This window comes from Bos indicus, chromosome 14 (assembly GCF_029378745.1).
Source record: "Bos indicus isolate NIAB-ARS_2022 breed Sahiwal x Tharparkar chromosome 14, NIAB-ARS_B.indTharparkar_mat_pri_1.0, whole genome shotgun sequence".
NCBI lineage: Eukaryota > Metazoa > Chordata > Mammalia > Artiodactyla > Bovidae > Bos > Bos indicus.
This window is the reverse complement of record NC_091773.1, coordinates 57,850,064-57,875,119: the sequence shown is the minus strand read 5'-3', so window position 1 is coordinate 57,875,119 and position 25,056 is coordinate 57,850,064. Positions and strand designations below refer to the sequence as shown.

The window sequence follows — 25,056 nt, the reverse complement described above, 5'->3', positions numbered from 1 at the left end:
GACATGGTGACTAAACAATATGCCCCATTTCAACAGGAAGTAGCTAGACTGGTTATTGCTTATTTCCTGAAAGATTTAGGGAAAGATAAAACCTAAGTGGGGATTAAAACCAAGTCCCCCTAAAACTGAGTTCATGATTAATGTCTCTGCCCAAAATGATTATTCCTTTCCTTATGTAACTTCTGTTCTCCTCAAGATTGAGGAGTATCAAAGAAAAGGGGAGAGTGAAACCAAGCAGGACCCTGTTGTCTCCTGGGCACGCGAGCTTTCCCGGGTCTCCCATTTCTTGCGTGTAGGCAAAAGACTCTAGCCTCCCTGATCTTCCCTGAGTTCCAAAGGGCAGATTCAAACAGTTGCCCATCAGAGAAGGGAGAGGATACAGAGACAAGAGAGGAGCCTTGAGGCAAGACAATACAGCCTTGGGGGCAGGGTCTTGGTTCTACCTCAAGGAATAAACATAACAATATCCTGGCATCTTTACAGAACTAAAAGCCTCCTGACAAATGGAAAATGTCAGAATTCTTCATTCCAGAGAAGACCACCTAAGGCCAGATTAAAGAAACCAAAGATGCTCACCAAGTGATTAGCCTCACACATACCACAATCTTATCAGTGATCCTGCCCTTGAACCATTGCTATAAAACACTACACCAGATCCTCCCAGGCTGGGACACAGTTTCCAGGAGCATGAGCCTGTTGTGTCCCTTGGTCTGGAATAAATATAGCAATAAAATTAGCAATGAATGAGTGAAGTCGCTCAGTCATCTCCAACTCTCTGCGACCCCATGGACTGTAGCCTAACCAGGTTCCTCTGTCCTTGGGATTTTCCAGGCAAGAATACTGGAGTGGGTTGCCATTTCCTTCTCCAAGAGATCTTCCTGAGCCAGGGATTGAACCCAGGTCTCCTGCATTGTAGGCAGACGCTTTACTAGCAATAAATAATCAAAATAGCAATAACACTATTTTTTGCTACTTCACCCTGCACTCTGTCTCTGAGACTTGATTCAGCCCTGGGTGCACAGAGGCCAAGTTTTTTGGCCTCATTATCAATGGAGAAAGCACTTCTTACAAATGCATGACAAACTTTACTTAAACAATTCATGTTTACTACACCTTCCTTGGTCACATTCTTTTAACTACATCCCTTGCTCAGTGGCCCCAAACTCCTTTACCTCCACGTAGCCTGAGATAAGCCCAAATTCTAATTACTCCTCTGAGTTACTTGTTAGGCGCACCCATGTGTACATTCATAATGCAAATATGAATAAACTTCTGTTTTTCTCTTATCCTGTCTCTGGCCAGTCTAATTTACCAGGTCCTACACTAGAGGATCGAAGATGTGTAGAGGAAAATTTTTCCTTCCCCACAATGCCACGATTTGTAGTAATGTATAAGTAACATGTGACATGGGTTCATGGGTTGGCAAAAGCGCATTTACTGTAGGAATCAGGACAATTAGAGAGGAAACGGTCTGAGAAGTCCATGTTGAAAGCAGGGCAGAGCTTGAACATGTGTAAAAGTGGCAGAGAAGATCAACTGAATGTAGTAATACAATCAAAGACACAGTGAGGGGGGACACATGACTGGGGGATACAAGATGTGAAAAATTAGTGCTAGAGACAGAGTATGGATATACTTGACTGGCAAACTAAGGAGACTTGACTTTGGCTAGAAAAAATATTTTAAGCCAAGCTGTGGTCTACATATAGAAATGATGGGATCAGGAGCATATTTAAATATTCTGGAAAAGAAGTAAATGAGACTGTGAGTAGCAGCAATGGAAAAGGACAGAAGGAAGATGGGCTGGATTACGAGAGGCACACTAATGATTGATGGTGCTGGATATGAGGAGAGAGTGGAGCCAAAGAAGCTGCCAGTTCCTGATGGAAAGATCGGTTGGTATCACAGCTGATTTACCCCAATGACACAGCTGCTGCTTCTGCCTCAAGGAACCAAGCTTGTGTGTGTGTGTCATAACATTTTGCCTAAAAAATTTCTGAAGTTTCTTTCAGAGTTAGAATATAAGTCACACAAAGCAAGAATTTCCTTTGAAGCATCTATCCTTAAGAATCATTTATACTTTCTTTTATCAACTAGAGGAAAAATAGCTCTTGATACTCAACTGTTACAAGTGGATTTCATATACTTCTCATTTTATCCTGATTATAGCACCATGAAAAAGGCTTTTGGGGCATCTTTATTGGTGGCAAACAATGTACTTTTAGTTGTCATCAAAGTTTTCTGTAAAATTGGAAATAACAAAAAGCCACCTACAAGCAGCTGCAGCAGACCCATGAGTGTGAATCCCCATGAGCGTACCTGGGACATCTTAGTTTTAAAGAACATGAGGCAAGAACCACCAGTGTGCTGTGTCAGAGACCAGCTTCTGCAGTCAGCTCGGGAAAGAAGTACCTTTTCAGGCAATTACCAGCTGCATGATCTTGAGCAAATTACCTAGCTTCTATGGACTTTAGTTTCCCTCATCTCTATGATGGGGTGATAGTGATCAGTCTCATTAAATGAAAAAAAAATTGCTAGTATCAGAAACAGCTAATATGCCACACTTCTTTGCTAATTATCAAACATTCACTAAGAGTTTTACATTCAGTATCTCAGTTATTCTCAAAATAGTCCTGGGATAAGTCCTAGCAGTATTTCCATTCTACAGATGAGAAAATTGAGGCCTTTTAAACATTTATTTGCCTAGATTACAATGTTAGTATAGTGTTAATGAGGATTTAAATCTGTGTGGACTTATATTGGTGCTTTTAAAGTATTCTATACTATCATTGCACATGTAAATTATTTAACAGAGCATCCAGAATGCAATAAGTCCCAGATATGTAATATTAGAGATCTCTTTATAGTCTCAGATCAAATTATGACTTAAATTGTATAAGTACTCTGCAAACTAGTTAAAGAGAAGTTACATTTAATTAAAAATGTCAATTTTTTTTACAATAGCTAGGACATGAAAGCAACCTAGATGTCCACCGACAAGATAAATGATACAGAAGTTGTGGTACATATATACAATGTAATATTACCCAGCTATATTAAAAAATATATATATTTGAGTCAGTTCTAATGAGGTATATCAGCCTATTATATAGAGTAAAGTAAGTCAGAGAAAGATTAAATACCATACATTGAAGCATGCGTATGGAATCTAGAAAGCTGGTACTGAAGAACCTATTTGCAGGGCAGCAGTGACGATGCAGACACAGAGATCAGATTGTGGACAGTGTGGGAAGGAGAGGGAGGGACAAACTGAGAGAATGGCATGAAACACATATATTACCATATGTAAAGTAGATCGCAAGTGGGAATTTACTACATGGCACAGAGAGCTCAACCCAGTGCTCTGTGATAACCTAGAGGGGTGGGATGGGGTGGGAGATGAGAGGGGGGTTCAGGAGAGAGAGGACATATGTATATCCATGGCTGATTCATGTTGAGGTATGGCAGAGGCCAACACACTATTGTAAAGCAATTATCCTCCAAAAAAAAAACCACAATTAAAAAAAATATCAGTCAAGGTAGAATCAGATGAGAGCAACTGATCATGACCTTGTCATAGCAAAGGGGGTTGCATAACTCAATGAAGCTATGAGCATGCCATGCAGGGCCACCAAAGACTGATGGGACACAGTGAAGAGTTCTGACAAAACATGGTCCCCTGGAGGAAGGAATAGTAAACCACTCCAGTATTCTTGTCTGGAGAACCACGTGGACAGTATGGAAAGGCAAAAAGATATGACACCAGAAGGTGAGTTCCCCAGGTTGGAAGGTGTCCAATATGCTACTGGCGAAGAGCAGAGGGCAATTACTAATACCTCCAGTAAGAATCAAGCAGCTAGGCCAAAGCAGAAATGACACTCAGTTGTGGATTTTGTGAAAGTAAAGTCAGATGCTGTGAAGAACAATATTGCATAGGAACCTGGAATGTTAGGTCCATGAAACAAGGCAAACTGGATGTGGTCAAGCAGGGGATGGCAAGACTGGACATCAACATTTTAGCAATAAATGAACAAAAATGGATGAGAATGGGTAAATTTAATTCAGATGACATTATATCTGCTATTGTGGGTAAGAATCCCCTAGAAAAAAGGGAGTATCCCTCATAATCAACAAGATTCCAAAATGTAGTGCCTGGGTGCAGTCTCAAAAACAAGAGAATAATCTCGGTTCATTTCCAAGGCAAACTATTTAACATCACAGTAATCCAAGTCTATGCCCCAACCACTGAAACTGAAGAAACTGAAGCTGACCAGTTCTTTGAAGACCAACACCACCTTCTAGAACTAACAGCAAAAAAAGGAACAGAAAAGAAAAAGATGTCCTTTTCATCATAGGGGACTGGAATGCAAAAGTAGGAAGTCAGGAGATACATGGAATAAACACATGGCCAAACACAGAAGTTTGGCCACAGAGTACAAAATGAAGCAGGACAAAGGCTAACAGAGTGTTTTCAAGAGAACACACTGGTCATAGCAAACACATGTTTCAACAATCCAAGAGATGACTCTACACATGCCCATCACCACATGGTCAATACTGAAATCAGATTGATTATGTTCTTTGCAACCAAAGATTGAGAAGCTCTATACAGTCAGTAAAAACAAGACCTGGAGCTGACTGTGACTCAGATCATGAGCTCCTTACTGCACAATTCAGGCTTAAATGGAAGAAAGTAGGGAAAACCACTAGGCCATTCAGGTATTACCTAACTCACATCATGTAGGATTATACAATTGAGATGGCAAATAGATTCAAAGGATTATATCTGATAGAATGCTTTAAGAACTATGGACGAGGTTCATGACTCTGTACAGGAGGTGGTGACCAAAACCATACCCAAGAAAAAGAAATGCAAGAAGGCAAAGTGGTTGTCTGAGGAGGATTTATAAATAGCTGAGGAAAGAAGGGAAGTGAAAATCAAAGGAGAAAGGGAAAGATACACCCAACTGAAGGCAGAGCTCCAGAAAACAGCAAGGAGAGATAAGAAGACCTTCTTAAATAAACAATGCAAAGAAGCAGAGGAAAACAATAAAATGGGAAAGACTAGAGATCTCTTCAAGAAAATTGGAGATTTCAGGGGAACAATTTCATGCAAGGATGGGCATGATAAAGGACAGAAATTAGAACCTAAGAGAACCAAAAGAGATTAAGAAGAGGTGGCAAAAATATACAGAAAAACTATACAAAAAATGTCTTCATAACCCAGATAACCATGATGGCATGGTCACTCACCTAGAACCAGACATCCTGGACTATAAAGCCAAGTGGGCTTCAGGAAGCATTACTATGAACAAAGCTAGTGGAGGTGAGGGAATTCTAGCTGAGCTATTTCAAATTCTAAAAGATGAGGCTGTTAAAGTGCTGCACTCAAATGTTAGCAAATTTGGAAAACTCATCAGTGGCCACAGGACTAGAAAAGGTCAGTTTTCATTTGAATCCCAAAGAAGGGCAATTCCAAAGAATGTTCAAACTACCATACGATTGCCATCTCACATGCTAGCCAGGTAATGCTCAAAATCCTTCAAGCTAGGCTTCAGCAGTGTGTGAACCCAGAACTTCCAGATATACAAGCTGGGTTTCAAAGAGGCAGATGAATCAGAGATCAAATAGCCAACATCTGTTGGATCATGGAAAAAGCAAGGGAGGTCCAGAAAAATATCTACTTTTGCTTCATTGACTATGCTAAAACCTTTGTGTAGTTCAGAACAAACTATATCTTAAAGATACGGGAGTACGAGACCACACTACCTGTCTCCTAAGAAGCCTACATGCAGGTCAAGAAACAACAGTTAGAACCGGACGTGGAACAATGGACTGGTTCAAAATTGGGAAAGGAGTATGGCAAGGCTGTATATTGCCACCCTGCTTATATATGCAAAGTACATCATGAGAAAAGCTGGTCTGGATGAAGCAAAAGCTGGAATCAAGATCGCCAGGAGAAATATCAACAGCTTCAGGTGTACAGATGATATCACTGTAATGGAAGCGAGTGAAGAAAAATTAAAGAGCCTCTTGATGAGGGTGAAAGAGGAGAGTGAAAAAACTGCCTTGAAACTCAACATTCAACAAACTAAGATCATGGTATTTGGTCCCAACACTTCATGGCAATGAAAAGGAGAATAAGTGGAAATTGTAACATTTTAATTTTCTTGGCTCCAGAATCACTGCAGATGCTGACTGCCCCCATGAAATTAAAAGATGCTTTCTCCTTGGAAGAAAAGCTATGAGAATCTTAGCTTATTAAAAAGTAGAGGCATCGCTTTGCTGACAAAGGTCTATATAGTCAAAGCTATGGTTTTTCCTGTAGTCATGTATGGATATGAGAGTTGGACCATAAAGAAGGCTGAATGCTGAAGAATTGATGCTTTCGAAATATGTTGTGGGAGCAGACTCTTGAGAGTCCCTTGGATAGAAAGAAGATCAAACCAGTCAATCCTAAAGGAAATCACTTCTGAATATTCATTGGAAGGACTGTTGCTGAAGCTGAAACTCCAATACTTTGGCCACATGATGAGAAGAACTGACTCACTGGAAAGGACCCTGATGCTGGGAAAAATTGAGGGGGAGGAGGAGGGGGCAGCAGAAGATGAGATGGTTAGATAGTGTCACTGACTCAATGGACATGATTTTGAGCAAACTCAGGGAGATAGTGGAGGATAAAGGAACCTGGCGTGCTGCAGTCCATGGAGTGAGACCTGACTTAGCAACTGAACAACAACTGCAAGTAATATAATATTAAGGTGAAAAATGATTTTAGAGTGGGTTGTAGAGTTAAAAAAGAAAAGTGATAAGGAGACCTGGAAAGAGAATAAATGGAGGGAGGGAAGAACCAGGAAAAGATTATCATCATGCTAGCTTTTTTGCCATCCTTCCCCAATGAATTGGGAAAGCAAATCTGTAGGCATTGAGTCTATACCACAGACAGCATATGACTGTAATATCCTTTGTCTGTAGGCCCACCATCTTATTGTGCACTGATTGAGGGAATAGTGTGAATTACATGCAAGATTTGGTGGCCACAAGTACCCTAGGAAGAGGCTAGGGTAGAAGCCCTGGGAAGAAATTGTAGAGATTCTTGCTTAAAATGGCTAAACTAGGGCAAGGTTCTATGAATCAGGGAGTGGCTAGCAGCAAGCAGTGGACTGGAACTGCCAGTGAGCTGAAGAGAAGCCTTAGCTTGTGGAAGGGAGAGACTTCATGTTTCCTCCTGGGAAAAGTTGAAATCACCAGTGGGAAGTTCTTCTGAGGACTTGAACTTCCTATCAGTAAGTTACCCAAGGTTTTGCATGTGGTTGAACCCTAGAAGTGGAGATGTACAGACCCTGCTTATTGTCTCAGTGGGATTACTGATCACAGGAGTGCCAGTAACCAGGTACTTAATGCCATTGTGGTTCTATCAGTGCCTTATTCCCAGATTCCTAATTTATTCAAACACCTGCCTGGGGCCACATTCTGAATTAAAGTGGTCCTCTGAGTTGTATCCATATCACCTGGATAGCTTGGTGACATCTTCTGAAGTGTCTGGAGTTCACAAACTCCCCAGGGAACATCATACTTCTGAGCCAAATTCAAGACAGTTGTACTTTTTCTGCTTGCCTCTGATGGACCAAGGTAAACTTTCCTACCGAAAAATAGCAATAGCTGAAACCTGAACTTAAGAAAAATGGCACTGGGCAGAGATGAAACGATATAAAACGTGGTTAGTCATTCCTAAGAGTATACACGAATCCACACTTAAAGAGTTTAAAATAATTAGACATACACTGTGTTATTTCAACATGGTTTTTAACATAATGAAAATTAAATTAACTAGAAATTTGTAGATCTGTCTATACACAAACAGATTTGATTTGCATAGTACAACAGTTGTGCTTTTGTTTCACTGAACTGGCAAATAGCTTGATTGATTTAACTGAATGAGCCAGTTACATTCGTGCTGAGTTGGCTGTAGAAAGCATGCATGTAGACAGTAAGCCACGCTGGTACAAATAAACAGAGAATACCGAGTTCACCTTAGATGGGTTTTAGTCAATATTGTCTACATCTTGAGCTCTAAGAGGAGCACAGAATCTCTCATGCTGAATTTCAATTAAAAGTGCAACCTATTTTTTATGGTTTGTATGAACAATCTAACATGGTTAACTTTATACAATTATAAGGTTATATTTTATAATTCTGAGTCTCTTCTCCCACCTCTTTGTATTCTAGTCACAAGTGTCTTTACTTTCTTTCAATGCTACTTCAAATAATCAATTTGAGCTGTAGAAAATACTGGAGAGTTTCACCTCAAAAGAAAAATTTTGGCAAGTTTTGAGTGAAAACAGAGCATTATAATAGAATCCACTGTGCATACCTCTACCGCTGAGAGCAGACCTCATGTTTTTATAGTCACCCAGCGCTAATGCAGCAGGAGGGCTCTGTCCTAGATTCTTTGTGGCTCCAGACTACTTTATTTCCTTTCTTCTCACTGTAGGAGAATGTTTCCCTTTTCCCCATGTCTCAGGGCCTATGAGACATCATTAGCCCTTCTGGCTCTATATCTTGCTATTTATCTTTTTTGCTTTCTTCTGTTTCCATTTTCATATTTTACTATATTTTGCTTCTCTGTGAAAAAGGCTAGTAGTTGTTCAGTCACCCAGTCATGTCAGACTCTTTGAGACCCCATGGAGTGCAGCAAGCCAGGCCTCCCTGTCCCTCGTCATCTCCCGAAGTTTGCCATGGCATCGGTGATGCCATGGACATGAACAAGACTAGACTCATTGTTCAAGTCAAAGCTGAGGGAATAATAGTTCATTACTTTTGAATACCTGTTGCATGCCAGGTGCTACAGGTGCCTTGCAAACCTTATTTCTAATTAAACAGTTTAATATTCCTATTTCACAGTTGTGGAAACTAAAGCTTAGAGACTAAGGGAAGTCTTGGTCATACAGCTGGTAAATAACAAAATTAATGGAAGACCTCAGGACTGTTGCCTTCCAAAGGCTGTACTCCCTCTTTCCTTTCTGATCATCTGAGTCTATTCACCTGGTCAAGCTTAGAATGGATTACCTTCCCAGGCATGATACACTAAACTTTCATTGACGATCATGGGACTTTTATCTTTATCTGAGGATTAAGTTTATTCTTTAGTTTCACAACATTCCTTTTGCCAGTCTGTCTAGAAACTATGGCTCTAACTGAAAACCCACTAGACTGTGCACTCCTGTCTGACTTCAAAGGCTCTGCTCTTTGCATCTTGTTATACTTCCTATCAAGCATGATTGATCAGTTATTACCCATCCACCAAGTTCTGGAAGCTACAACAAAATTTAAACTTCAATGGCTGAGTTTCTTGGAAATGCTTTCAAACATATAATTGGAATTTTCTTACTTAACTACACCTCAGCTACACTTTTCTAAACTTTTCTTTCTGGAACAGTGCCAGTCACAATATAGTTATAAGAAACAAAAATAGAGCTTTTTGAATCAGAAAAGGATTCAAAACAAGGAAGGAGTAGCCTCTTGGCAGGTCATCCAGGAATGACTTTCAGAGTAATAATGAGGAACTTGCCATTCAGGGGAGCTGCTCCTTCTGCCCTAATCAAGGGGGAAGAATCACAAGGCCACCAAAGCATCTTTACAGCTGCTGCTGGGCATCTCTATGGCAGCAACTGGGCACTAGAGTACCAACTTAGACCCAATGTCTCGGCTGTGGCTTTCCACAGAAAACAGCACTGAAGCAAATCACTGGCCTCTGCCCCTCTTCTATCTTCTGAATCTTGCATGAGTGAATCTCATTTGTGAACCCTGTCTGGTATCTAGAACCCTTGCTGCAAGGGAGTTTGAAAAGCAACTTTTAGTTTTTCAATTTCTGCCACACAGAAACCTTTTAGAAAGCAGGTGGAATAGAGCACCAATAAACTAATTATTCTTTGACAGAGGGGTTTTTGGTAAACATTGATTTTCTTTGTTTTGTATTGAATGAGATGGAACATTTTTAGAAAACAGCTATAATACTGCAAACAACAACAAGAAAGCACGCTGTGTGAGTTATCTCACTTATTTGGATGATTGGTGTCTTGCCTTACTGAATGTGTATTTATACTTCATTAATGATAATATTTGACAAAAGGTTTAGCTTTCTCAAATGCATGCGTGATCTTGTAAGTGGAGGGAATCTTTCTTAAAGACTGTCTCCAGGTAGAGGGACTCAAAATGTAGAATGTAAGTGCTATAGTCTTTATGGTACATAAAGAATGTACCATGGAAGAGAATGGAAGGATATCTTCTTGGCAAAAGCTTGATCTCTTATATTTCATATTAAGCTTAAAAAGATCAATATTACAGGGAACATTTAACCAATTCAAAGCAAGCTAACCAATTATAGAGAAGTCAATTAATACTAGATCACCAAGAAACAACAAAAATTAAGGTTCTTTATATAAAAGAGAAAATCTTTCTAGAGATTTCAGATATAGCAGTGATGTTAATGATCAAATTCATATTGATGTCAGAATGAAAAATTAACATATAAATTTTCATGTCTTTAATGAAGCTTTAAACTAAGTGTTCTTTGACCAACTTATTGCTGAAAATGGCTATTTTAGGAATAACAAGACACATTTATCCCATAAGAGTATTTTTTCTTTGAATTATTTTAAATTGGGATGTAAACTAATCATCTGAAACAACTTTATCAAAAAAGATGTTTATGTATAAAATACAGTGAAAGAAACATATCATTAATAATCTTTGATGAAAAGTTAGCTTTTGGGAGGAGACAAGATGGCGGAGGAGTAGGACGGGGAGAACACTTTCTCCCCCACAAATTCATCAAAAGAGCATTTAAATGTCGAGTAAATTCCACAAAACAACTTCTGAATGCCGGCAGAGGACATCAGGCACCCAGAAAAGCAACCCAACTCTTCGAAAGGAGAGAGAAGAAATACAGCTCCACCCACCAGAACACCGACACAAGCTTCCCTAACCAGGAAACCTTGACAAGCCACCTGTACAAACCCACACACAGTGAGGAAATGCCACAATAAAGAGAACTCCACAAACTGCCAGAATACAGAAAGGACACCCCAAACTCAGCAATTTAAACAAGATGAAGAGACAGAGGAATACTCAGCAGATAAAGGAACAGGATAAATGCCCACCAAACCAAACAAAAGAGGAAAAGATAGGGAATCTACCTGATAAAGAATTTCGAATAATGATAGTGAAATTGATCCAAAATCTTGAAACTAAAATGGAATCACAGATAAATAGCCTGGAGACAAGGATTGAGAAGATGCAAGAAAGGTTTAACAAGGACCTAGAAGAAATAAAAAAGAGTCAATATATAATGAATAATGCAATAAGTGAAATTAAAAACACTCTGGAGGCAACAAATAGTAGAATAACAGAGGCAGAAGATAGGATTAGTGAATTAGAAGATAGAATGGTAGAAATAAATGAATCAGAGAGGATAAAAGAAAAACGAATTAAAAGAAATGAGGACAATCTCAGAGACCTCCAGGACAATATTAAACGCTACAACATTCGAATCATAGGGGTTCCAGAAGAAGAAGACAAAAAGAAAGACCATGAGAAAATACTTGAGGAGATAATAGTGGAAAACTTCCCTAAAATGGGGAAGGAAATAATCACCCAAGTACAAGAAACCCAGAGAGTCCCAAACAGGATAAACCCAAGGAGAAACACCCCAAGACACATATTAATCAAATTAACAAAGATCAAACACAAAGAACAAATATTAAAAGCAGCAAGGGAAAAACAACAAATAACACACAAGGGAATTCCCATAAGGATAACAGCTGATCTTTCAATAGAAACTCTTCAAGCCAGGAGGGAATGGCAAGACATACTTAAAATGATGAAAGAAAATAACCTACAGCCCAGATTATTGTACCCAGCAAGGATCTCATTCAAGTATGAAGGAGAAATCAAAAGCTTTTCAGACAAGCAAAAGCTGAGAGAATTCTGCACCACCAAACCAGCTCTCCAACAAATACTAAAGGATATTCTCTAGACAGAAAACACAAAAACGGTGTATAAACTCGAACCCAAAACAATAAAGTAAATGGCAACGGGATCATACTTATCAGTAATTACCTTAAACGTAAATGGGTTGAATGCCCCAACCAAAAGACAAAGACTGGCTGAATGGATACAAAAACAAGACCCCTACATATGTTGTCTACAAGAGACCCACCTCAAAACAGGGGACACATACAGACTGAAAGTGAAGGGCTGGAAAAAGATTTTCCATGCAAATAGGGACCAAAAGAAAGCAGGAGTAGCAATACTCATATCAGATAAAATAGACTTTAAAACAAAGGCTGTGAAAAGAGACAAAGAAGGTCACTACATAATGATCAAAGGATCAATCCAAGAAGAAGATATAACAATTATAAAACAATTATAAAGATATATATATTTATAATTGGGTGCACCCAACACGGGAGCACCACAGTACGTAAGACAAATGCTAACAAGTATGAAAGGAGAAATTAACAATAACACAATAATAGTGGGAGACTTTAATACCCCACTTACACCTATGGATAGATCAACTAAACAGAAAATTAACAAGGAAACACAAACTTTAAAGGATACAATAGACCAGTTAGACCTAATTGATATCTATAGGACATTTCATCCCAAAACAATGAATTTCACCTTTTTCTCAAGCGCACATGGAACCTTCTCCAGGATAGATCACATCCTGGGCCATAAAGCTAGCCTTGGTAAATTCAAAAAAATAGAAATCATTCCAAGCATTTTTTCTGACCACAATGCAGTAAGATTAGATCTCAATTACAGGAGAAAAACTATTAAAAATTCCAACATATGGAGGCTGAACAACACACTGCTGAATAACCAACAAATCACAGAAGAAATCAAAAAAGAAATCAAAATTTGCATAGAAACGAATGAAAATGAAAACACAACAACCCAAAACCTGTGGGACACGGTAAAAGCAGTCCTAAGGGGGAAGTTCATAGCAATACAGGCACACCTCAAGAAACAAGAAAAAAGTCAAATAAATAACCTAACTCTACACCTAAAGCAACTAGAAAAGGAAGAAATGAAGAACCCCAGGGTTAGTAGAAGGAAAGAAATCTTAAAAATTAGAGCAGAAATAAATGCAAAAGAAACAAAAGAGACCATAGCAAAAATCAACAAAACCAAAAGCTGGTTCTTTGAAAGGATAAATAAAATTGACAAACCATTAGCCAGACTCATCAAGAAACAAAGGGAGAAAAATCAAATCAACAAAATTAGAAACGAAAATGGAGAGATCACAACAGATAACACAGAAATACAAAGGATCATAAGAGACTACTATCAACAATTATATGCCAATAAAATGGACAACGTGGAAGAAATGGACAAGTTCTTAGAAAAGTACAACTTTCCAAAACTGGACCAGGAAGAAATAGAAAATCTTAACAGACCCATCACAAGCATGGAAATTGAAACTGTAATCCAAAATCTTCCAGCAAACAAAAGTCCCGGTCCAGACGGCTTCACAGCTGAATTCTACCAAAAATTTAGAGAAGAGCTAACACCTATCCTGCTCAAACTCTTCCAGAAAATTTCAGAGGAAGGTAAACTTCCAAACTCATTCTATGAGGCCACCATCACCCTAATACCAAAACCTGACAAAGATGCCACAAAAAAAGAAAACTACAGGCCAATATCACTGATGAACATAGATGCAAAAATCCTTAACAAAATTCTAGCAATCAGAATCCAACAACACATTAAAAAGATCATACACCATGATCAAGTGGGCTTTATCCCAGGGATGCAAGGATTCTTCAATATCCGCAAATCAATCAATGTAATACACCACATTAACAAATTGAAAAATAAAAACCATATGATTATCTCAATAGATGCAGAGAAAGCCTTTGACAAAATTCAGCATCCATTTATGATAAAAACTCTCCAGAAAGCAGGAATAGAAGGAACATACCTCAACATAATAAAAGCTATATATGACAAACCCACAGCAAACATTATCCTCAGTGGTGAAAAATTGAAAGCATTTCCTCTAAAGTCAGGAACAAGACAAGGGTGCCCACTTTCACCATTACTATTCAACATAGTTTTGCAAGTTTTGGCCACAGCAATCAGAGCAGAAAAAGAAATAAAAGGAATCCAAATTGGAAAAGAAGAAGTAAAACTCTCACTATTTGCAGATGACATGATCCTCTACATAGAAAACCCTAAAGACTCCACCAGAAAATTACTAGAAATAATCAATGACTATAGTAAAGTTGCAGGATATAAAATCAACACACAGAAATCCCTTGCATTCCTATACACTAATAATGAGAAAACAGAAAGAGAAATTAAGGAAACAATTCCATTCACCATTGCAATGGAAAGAATAAAATACTTAGGAATTTATCTACCTAAAGAAACTAAAGACCTATATATAGAAAACTATAAAACACTGGTGAAAGAAATCAAAGAGGACACTAATAGATGGAGAAATATACCATGTTCATGGATTGGAAGAATCAATATAGTGAAAATGAGTATACTACCCAAAGCAATTTACAGATTCAACACAATCCCTATCAAGCTACCAACAGTATTCTTCACAGAGCTAGAACAAATAATTTCACAATTCGTATGGAAATACAAAAAACCTCGAATAGCCAAAGCAATCTTGAGAAAGAAGAATGGAACTGGAGGAATCAACCTACCTGACTTCAGGCTCTACTACAAAGCCACAGTTATCAAGACAGTATGGTACTGGCACAAAGACAGAAATATTGATCAATGGAATAAAATAGAAAGCCCAGAGATAAATCCGCGCACATATGGACACCTTATCTTTGACAAAGGAAGCAAGAATATACAATGGATTAAAGACAATCTCTTTAACAAGTGGTGCTGGGAAATCTGGTCAACCACTTGTAAAAGAATGAAACTGGACCACTTTCTAACACCATACACAAAAATAAACTCAAAATGGATTAAAGATCTAAACATAAGACCAGAAACTATAAAACTCCTAGAGGAGAACATAGGCAAAACACTCTCTGACATACATCACAGCAGGATCCTCTATGACCCACCTCCCAGAATATCGGAAATAAAAGCAAAAATAAACAAATGGGACCTAATTAACCTTAAAAGCTTCTGCACATCAAAGGAAACTATCAGCAAGGTGAAAAGACAGCCTTCAGAATGGGAGAAAATAATAGCAAATGAAGCAACTGACAAACAACTAATCTCAAAAATATACAAGCAACTCCTCCAGCTCAACTCCAGAAAAATAAATGACCCAATCAAAAAATGGGCCAAAGAACTAAATAGACATTTCTCCAAAGACGACATACAGATGGCTAACAAACACATGAAAAGATGCTCAACATCACTCATTATCAGAGAAATGCAAATCAAGACCACTATGAGGTACCATTTCACACCAGTCAGAATGGCTGCGATCCAAAAGTCTACAAATAATGTTGGAGAGGGTGTGGAGGAAAGGGAACCCTCTTACACTGTTGGTGGGAATGCAAACTAGTACAGCCACTATGGAGAACAGTGTGGAGATTCCTTAAAAAACTGGAATTAGAACTGCCTTATGATCCAGCAATCCCACTGCTGGGCATACACACTGAGGAAACCAGAAGGGAAAGAGACACGTGTACCCCAATGTTCATCGCAGCACTGTTTATAATAGCCAGGACATGGAAGCAACCTAGATGTCCATCAGCAGATGAATGGATAAGAAAGCAGTGGTACATATACACAATGGAGTATTACTCAGCCATTAAAAAGAATACATTTGAATCAGTTCTAATGAGGTGGATGAAACTGGAGCCTATTATACAGAGTGAAGTAAGCCAGAAGGAAAAACATAAATACAGTATACTAACGCATATATATGGAATTTAGAAAGAGGGTAACAATAACCCGGTGTATGAGACAGCAAAAGAGACACTGATGCATAGAACAGTCTTATGGACTCTGTGGGAGAGGGAGAGGGTGGGAAGATTTGGGAGAATGGCAATGAAACATGTAAAATATCATGTAGGAAACGAGTTGCCAGTCCAGGTTCGATGCACGATGCTGGATGCTTGGGGCTGGTGCACTAGGATGGCCCAGAGGGATGGTATGGGGAGGGAGGAGGGAGGAGGGTTCGGGATGGGGAACACATGTATACCTGTGGTGGATTCATTTTGATATTTGGCAAAACTAATACAAATATGTAAAGTTTAAAAATAAAAAAAAATAAAAAATAAAAAAAGAAAAGTTAGCTTTTAAGAAGTAAAGTTGAAATGTAATACTAACTTTTAAAATCTGGATAATGTAAAATTCTATTTTGGTTACTTTAAATCAACTTTTCTTCCTTCTTTACTGTTTCTGACTGGGGGATGGGATAGGTTCCTAAGGTTAACTATTCTGCTCTATTTTTCAAAAATCCTTTCAAATACATTTTCATTTTTTTAGTTATCCTTAAATAACTAAAAATGTTTCAATTTTATTTTCTACTAGGCTAGTCAGTTCAATAATTTGAGTCTTGAGAGTTCTGGTTCAAGATGGCAACACAGAAGGACCCTGAACTCACCTCCTTCCATGAAATCTATAGTTACATTTGAAATCTATAACACACCAAATCTGTAGTTATATTTGGAAATTTTTTCTCTGGGAAAAAAACCTCATTTATCATTGCATCAAAAAGAATAAAATGCCTAGGGATAAACCTACCTAAGGAGGCAAAAGATCTGTACTCCAAAAACCATAGATGCTGATGACACAGACAGATGGAGAGATGTACCATGTTCTTGGATTGAAAGAATCAATATTGTCAAAATGAATATACAACCCAAGGCAATCTACAGATTCAATGCAATCCCTAGCAAATCACCAATGGCATTTTTCACAACTAGAACTAAAAATTTTAAAGTATTTATGGAGACACAGATCAGATCAGATCAGATCAGTCGCTCAGTCGTGTCTGACTCTTTGCGACCCCAGGAATCACAGCACGCCAGGCCTCCCTGTCCATCACAAACTCCCGGAGTTCACCCAGACTCACGTCCATCAAGTCAGTGATGCCATCCAGCCATCTCATCTTCTGTCGTCCCCTTCTCCTCCTGCCCCAGTCCTTCCCAGCATCACAGTCTTTTCCAATGAGTCAACTCTTCGCATGAGGTGGCCAAAGTACTGGAGTTTCAGCTTAGGCATCATTCCTTCCAAAGAAATCCCAGGGCTGATCTCCTTCAGAATGGACTGGCTGGATCTCCTTGCAGTCCAAGGGACTCTCAAGAGTCTTCTCCAACACCACAGTTCAAAAGCATCAATTCTTTGGCGCTCAGCCTTCTTCACAGTCCAACTCTCACATCCATACAGGACCACAGGAAAAACCATAGCCTTGACTAGACAAACCTTTGTTGGCAAAGTAATGTCTCTGCTTTTGAATATGCTATCTAGGTTGGTCATAACTTTCCTTCCAAGGAGTAAGTGTCTTTTAATTTCATGGCTGCAGTCACCATCTGTAGTGATTTTGGAGCCTAAAAAAATAAAGTCTGACACTGTTTCCACTGTTTCCCCATCTATTTCCCATGAAGTGGTGGGACCAGATGCCATGATCTTCATTTTCTGAATGTTGAGCTTTAAGCCAACTTTTTCACTCTCCACTTTCACTTTCATCAAGAGGCTTTTGAGTTCCTCTTCACTTTCTGCCATAAGGGTGGTGTCATCTGCATATCTGAAGTTATTGATATTTCTCCTGGCAATCTTGATTCCAGTTTGTGTTTCTTCCAGTCCAGCGTTTCTCATGATGTACTCTGCATATAAGTTAAATAAACAGGGTGACAATATACACCCTTGATGAACTCCTTTTCCTATTTGGAACCAGTCTGTTGTTCCATATCCAGTTCTAACTGTTGCTTCCTGACCTGCATACAAATTTCTCAAGAGGCAAATCAGGTGGTCTGGTAGTCCCATCTCTTTCAGAATTTTCCACAGTTTATTGGGATCCACACAGTCAAAGGCTTTGGCATAGTCAATAAAGCAGAAATAGATGTTTTTCTGGAACTCTCTTGCTTTTTCTATGATCCAGTTGATGTTGGCAATTTGATCTCTGGTTCCAATGCCTTTTCTAAAACCAGCTTGAACAGCAGGAAGTTCACGGTTCACATATTGCTGAAGCCTGGCTTGGAGAATTTTGAGCATTACTTTATTAGCGTGTGAGATGAGTGCAATTGTGCGGTAGTTTGAGCATTCTTTGGCATTGCCTTTCTTTGGGATTGGAATGAAAACTGACCTTTTCCAGTCCTGTGGCCACTGCTGATTTTTCCAAATTTGCTGGCATATTGAGTGCAGCACTTTCACAGCATCATCTTTCAGGATTTGAAATAGCTCAACTGGAATTCCATCACCTCCACTAGCTTTGTTTGTAGTGATGCTTTCTAAGGCCCACTTGACTTTACATTCCAGGTTGTCTGGCTCTAGGTCAGTGATCACACCATCATGATTATCTGGGTCGTGAAGATCTTTTTTGTACAGTTTTTCTGTGTATTCTTGCCATCTCTTCTTAATATCTTCTGCTTCTGTTAGGTCCATACCATTTCTGTCCTTTATCAAACCCATCTTTGCATGAAATGTTCCTTTGGTGTCTCTGATTTTCTTGAAGAAATACACAAAAGAACTCAAATAGCCAAAAGAATCTTGAGAAAAAAAGTTGGAGCTGGAGGAATAAGCTTCCCTGACTTCAGATCATACTGCAAAGTTGTCGTCATTAAAACAGTATGGTACTAACACAGAAGCAGAAATATAGATCAGTGGAAGAGTATAGAAAACCCAGAAATAAGCCCATGCACCTGTGGTCAATCTATGACAAAGGAGGCAAGACTATAAAATGGAGAAAGGACAACCTCTTCAGTAAGTCGTGCTGGGAAAACTAGATAGATACATAAAAAAGAATGACATTAGAACATTCTTTAACACCATACACAAACTCAAACTGGATTAAAGACATAAATATAAGATGGGATACTATAAAATTTCTAGAAGAAAACATAGTACACTTGTTGACATAAATAACAATATCTTTTTCAGCTGTGTCCTAGAGTAATGGAAATAAAAACAAAAACAGACAAATGGGACCTAATTAAACTCAAGAGTTTTTGCCCAGCAAAGGAAACCATAAACAAAACAAAAAGACAACTTACAGAATGGGAGAAAATATTTGCAAACAATGTGACTAACAAAGGATTAATCTCCAAAGTTTAGATACAGCTCATAAAGCTCAATAAAAAAATTTTTTAAATCAAAAAATGGGCAGAAGACCTAAATAGACATTTCTCCAAAGAAGACATACATATAGCCAGGAGGCACGTGAAAATATGCTCAACATTACCAATTAAAGAAGTTCAAATCAAAACTATAATAATGTATCACCTCATACCAGTCAGAATGGCCATTATCAAAAAATCTACAAACAGTAAATCCTGGAGAGAGTGTGAAGAAAAGAGACCTGTCCTACACTGTTGGTGGGAATGTAAGTTGGAGAACAGTATGGGTTCCTTAAAGAACTAAAAATAGAGCTAACATTTGATCCAACAATCCCACTACTGGGCATATATCCAGATAAAAACATAGTTTGAAAGGATACATGCACTAGATGCTTACTGCAGCACAGTTTACAATAGCCAACACATGGGAGCAACCTAAAGGTCCTTTGACAGATGAATGGATAAAGACATGGTACATATATACAACAGAATGTTACTCAACCATAAAAAAGAATGCAGTAAGGCCATTTGCAGCAATATGGCTGGACCTGGAGACTATCATTCTAAGTGATGTTAAGTCACACAGAGAAAGACAAATGTTATATGGTATCATTTATATGCAGAATCTTAAAAAAATGATACAAGTGAACTTATTTACAAGACAGAAGCAGACCCATAGACTTACAAAACAAACTTACGGCTACCGGGGGGAAGGATGGGGGTTAGGGATAATTTAGGAGTTTGAGATTGACATGTACATACTGCTATAATTAAAGTAGATAACCAACAAGGACCTATGGTATAGCACAGGGAACTCTGCTTAATACTCTGTAATAAACTAAATGAGAAAAGAATTTTAGAAAGGATACATGTATATGTATGCCTGAATTCATTTCTCTACATCTGAAACTAACACAACATTGTTAATCAACTATATTCCAAAAAAAAAAAAAAAATTGATGAGAAAGGGGAGGAAATATACAACTAATAATTATATAAAATAGTAATAAGAATTGTTTTGAGAAATATTCAAAATGATATTGGTGGTTTAATAAAAATACACATAGTCTTGGAAAAAATAGGTCACTAACAAGGACGTACTATATAGCATAGGGAATATCTGCTCAATATTCTGTAATAACCTAAATGCGAAAAGAATCTGAAAAAAAATGGATGTATGTATATTTATAACTGAATCACTGTGCTGTACACCTGAAACTAACACAACACACTGTAAATCAACTATACTCTAATAAAAAATAAAAAGAAAAAACCCAGAGCCAGCTGTATGACTCCTATAAATTGAGCAAATGAGAAAAAACCCATATTGAAGTGGGTAGCAGAGACTGAGACACAGTCTAGCCATAAATCACAGCCCTGGTACAGCAGTCTGCAATCAGGAGGAGACTCAAAACCCTGTGCTTCTCCTGATGAACAAAAGTTTTGAGCCCCACATCTGGCACCCTAACTTTTAAGACCTGCACCCAAGAGATAAGCCCCCCAAAATTCTAGTTTTGAAAGTCAGTGGTGCTTGGGTCAAGAGAACCACAAGGCTACTGAGAACTGAAAGCAGTTCTTAAAGGGCTCCTGTGCATAGATTCACCCATCCCCGACCCCAACACAGATAGTCAAAGCACCTAGACTTTCTACTTTCTATGAAAGTCTATTTGCTTATATCTAAGCATCAGCCTGAAGATGTATTTTAACATACATCTAGTGACCTATGGAAATATTCTCCAAAAATAGAGGCCAGGGGTGCCATCTTTGTGTGTTCCTTCTGCCTCACTTCGGGTTGCCGATACCTCCTGGAAAACAGCTTGTACACTTATCTGGCATCTCAGTTTTAACCTCTGCCACCCAGAGGACACCTCTAGATCACCTGGCTCTGGTGACCAGTGGGGTTAGGCTTTCAGGTCCGACAGGACTCTAATAAATGGAGAAATTTCTGAGCCTGCTACCACCTACAAGGTAAAGCAGAGAGGCAATAGATTAAGGTGTCCAGTCATTCTGCAAAAGAGGCCTATTAGCTTATTTTTATAACTGCGGTGTGAAGGGCAGGCTTCTAAGTAGGCACATGTCCAAGGGCTGATTATAACCTCCCTTCCTCAGAGAGTGGGGAAGATGGCAGGCATCATATTAGAACTCCCCTTCTGCCCCACTCAGGTCATCTGTGTCTTTAAGAAAGGAGCTTGTATATAATCCTGGTGTCCCAACTTTTGCATCTGCCACCCAGAAGATAGTCCCTTGAAAGCCTGGCTTTAGTTGCCTGCTGTGCTTATGTTTATGGGTTTAGTGGGACAATGACAAAGTAAGAAAGATTTCTTAACTGGTTATCACCCCCAGTCTCAGCACAGAGAGAGGAGACAAATGCCCATATCCCAGTCTTCTCTTGGAGCTTCCCCCATGGCTCAGTGGTAAAGAATCCACCTGCACTGCTGGAGACACAGCAGGAGCCACTGCTTTGATCCCTGGTTTGGGAAGACACCCTGAAGAAGGATATAGCAACCTACTCCAGTATCCTTGCCTGGAAAATTCCATGGACAGAGGAACTTGCTGGGCTACAGTTCACAGGGTCTCAAAAGAGTCAGATATTACTTAGCGACCAAACAACAATAACAAAAGTCTTCCCTTAAAGAAATCTATTTTTATAATTTAAAAGTTGCTGCACAAGGACCTGGCTTCTAATAAGCCTGAATCTAGCTGTTGACTAAGATCCTTCCTTTTGGACACTGACAGGATTGGGCATACCTCAATTAACTGGGAGCCACTAAAAATAAAATAGGCTGCTTGGAAAAATCACAAAAATTTGAGAGACCAAAGAGCTAGGGCAGAGTTGAATGATAATATTCATTTCCTATAGGAGAGCACTCCTTCAAGATTAGAGGTGGTGACTGTTTCATCTAATGCATAAAAATGCATAACCCATACAGAGAATCAAGGAAAATGAAGCAACAGAGGAATGTGTTTCAAATAAAAAAATGATGAAACCTCAGGAAAAGAACTTAATAAAATAGAGATAAAAGATTTACCTGATAGGCTTCAAAATAATGATCATAAAGATGCTCACTGAGCTCAGAGAAGATTGCATAAATAAATTTTGCAAAGAGAAAGAAAAATAAAGTACAAATAAAGCTGAAGAATACAGTGATTGAACTGAAAATACAGCAAAGGGGTGCAAAAACAGACTAGAGGATGCAGAAAAAAGGATTCAGAAACTCAAAAATAGGGCAGTGTTTTATTTAAAGTGGATAACCAACAAAGACCTTATGTATAGTACATGGAACTCTGCTCAATGTTATGGGAGTTTGGAAGAGAATGGATACATGTATATGTATGGCTGAGTCCCTTTGCTGTCCACCTGAAACTCACATTGTTAACTGTCATAGTCCAATAAAAAATAAAAAGTTTAAAATAGATTATTATAGATATAAATTGTTTTCTGTAAACCTCATGGTAACCACAACACATAAACCTATAGAAGATACATAAGAGATTTAAAAGAAATCTAAGCATACCACTAAGGAACATTTTCAAATCACAAAGAGAGCAAAAGGAGAAAGGAACAAAGAAATGACAAAATACCTGAAGATCAATTAACAAAATGGCTATAAGTATATATGTACATACTTTGAATGTAAATGCACTAAATCCTCCAATTATGAGAGAGAGTGGCCGAATGGATAAAATAACAAGGCCTATCTATATGCTGCCTAAAAGAGACTTGTTTCAGATCAAAGGATGCACACACAGAGTATAAGTGAAGGAACAGTAAAAAGATGTAGCATGCAAATGGAATTTTAAAAGTTGAAGTAGCTATACAAGCATACCTTGGAGATATTGTGGGTTTGATTCCAGACTACTATAGCAAAATGATTATCTCAATAAAGTGAGTCACAAAATTTTTGGCTTCCTAGTGCATATTAAAGGTTATGTTCCCACTATACATAGTCTATAAAGTTTGCAATATATATAAAATATAGCCTTATATTTAAGCAATGTACATACCTTAATTTTAAAATACTTTATTGCTAAAATCCTAATCATCATCTGAACCTTCAGCTATTCATAATCTTTTTGTAACAGTCACACCAAAGACCACTGCTCACAGATTACCATAAAAAATACAATAATAAAAGTTTGAAATGTTTTGAGAATTACCAAAATGTGATACAGAGACATGAAGTGAGAAATGCTGTTGGAATAATGTGAAATAATGGCACTTCTTTGATGCCCTATTGCCACAAACCTTCAATTTGTTAAAAAAAAAAAAAAATATGTGACATACAGTAAAATGAGGTATGCTTGTACTTACATCAGGCAATAGAGTTTAAGACAAAGCCTATAGAAAAAACAAAGAAGGTCATTATATAATGATAAAGAGGTCAATCCAACAAGAGGATATAACATTTTAAAATATTTATGCATCCAACATAAAAGCACCTAAATTATAAAGCAACTATATTAATAGATCTAAAGGGAATAAAAGATAGTAATATCATAATATTAGGGGACTTTAATACCATCATCAATAGATAATGCAGAAAGAGGATCAATAAAATTGATCTTAATGTGTTTAAGACTGAATGGATTTAAAAAAACATGCAGAACATTTCATCCAAAAGAAACAATACACATTCTTCTCAAATGTATATGAAGAATTCTACAGAAGAGATCATATGTTATACCACAAAATATCTTAATAAATTTAAGAAGTTTGAAATTATATCAAGCATCCTTTAGACCACATGGTATACAACTAGAAATCAATTACAAAAAAAAAGAAGAAAATTTACAAACATATGGAGATTAAATAATGATACTCAACAATCAATGGGTCAATGAAAAAAAAAATTTTAAGAGAAATTTAAAAATACCTTAAGAATATGAAAATAAAATATACCAAAGCTTATGCAAAGAAACAAATGCAGTTCTAAGAGGAAAATTTATAGTGATTAATGTCTATATCAAGATTAAGAAAAAGGACACAACCTAACTTTACACTTCAAGGAATTAGAACAAGAACAACTAATTCCAAAATTATTAGAATGAAGGAAATAACAAATATCAGAGCAGAAATAAATGAAATAAAGACTAAAAAGGCAAAACAAAAGGTGAAATTCAGCTGATATTTTTAAAAAAGTAAGCAAAATTGACAAATCTTTAGCAACTCACCAAGAAAAAAAAGAAAGAACTAAAATATATAAAGTTAGAAATAAAAGAAGAGATGTTACTGTACCAGAGAAATACAAAGGATCGTTAAGAGACTCCTATGAACTATTACATATCAACAAGTTGGACAACCAAGAAGAAATGGATAAATTCTTAGAAACATACAATCTACCAGGACTGAATCATTAAGAAATAGAAAACATGGATAGACTGATTACTAGTAAAGAGATTCAATCAGTAACCAAAAACTTCCAACAAACAAAAGTTTAAGACCAAATGGCTTCACAGGTGAGTTCTATAAAACATTTAAAGACAATTAACAACAATCGTCTCAAACTGTTCCAAAAATTTTAAGAGGGAGTACTTCAAATCTCATTTTTTGAGGTTAGCGTTACCCTTGATACCAAAATTAGACAAGGACACTCCAAGAAAAGAAAATTACAGGTCAATATTACTGATGAACATGGATGAAAAAGTCATCAAGAAACTATTAGCAAACTATGTATTTGTTTGGTTAAACTTACATTTAATTAAATTAAATTTGTTAATTTATCAACAATAAATTAAACGGCTCATACATCATGATCAAGTGGGTTTTCTCCAGGGATACAAG

The 25,056-nt window shown here is 37.7% G+C and overlaps 1 long non-coding RNA gene and 1 pseudogene across 1 annotated transcript in view; one reads left to right on the top strand and one right to left on the bottom strand.

Annotated features, from left to right (window-relative positions):
* LOC139186952 (uncharacterized) overlaps positions 1-25,056 on the bottom strand; it is a 264,026-nt gene that overhangs the window by 16,203 nt on the left and 222,767 nt on the right. The gene's annotated exons all lie outside the window — the stretch shown is intronic.
* Positions 1,778-25,056, top strand: part of LOC109568293 (TBC1 domain family member 1-like) — a 32,299-nt pseudogene continuing 9,020 nt past the window's right edge.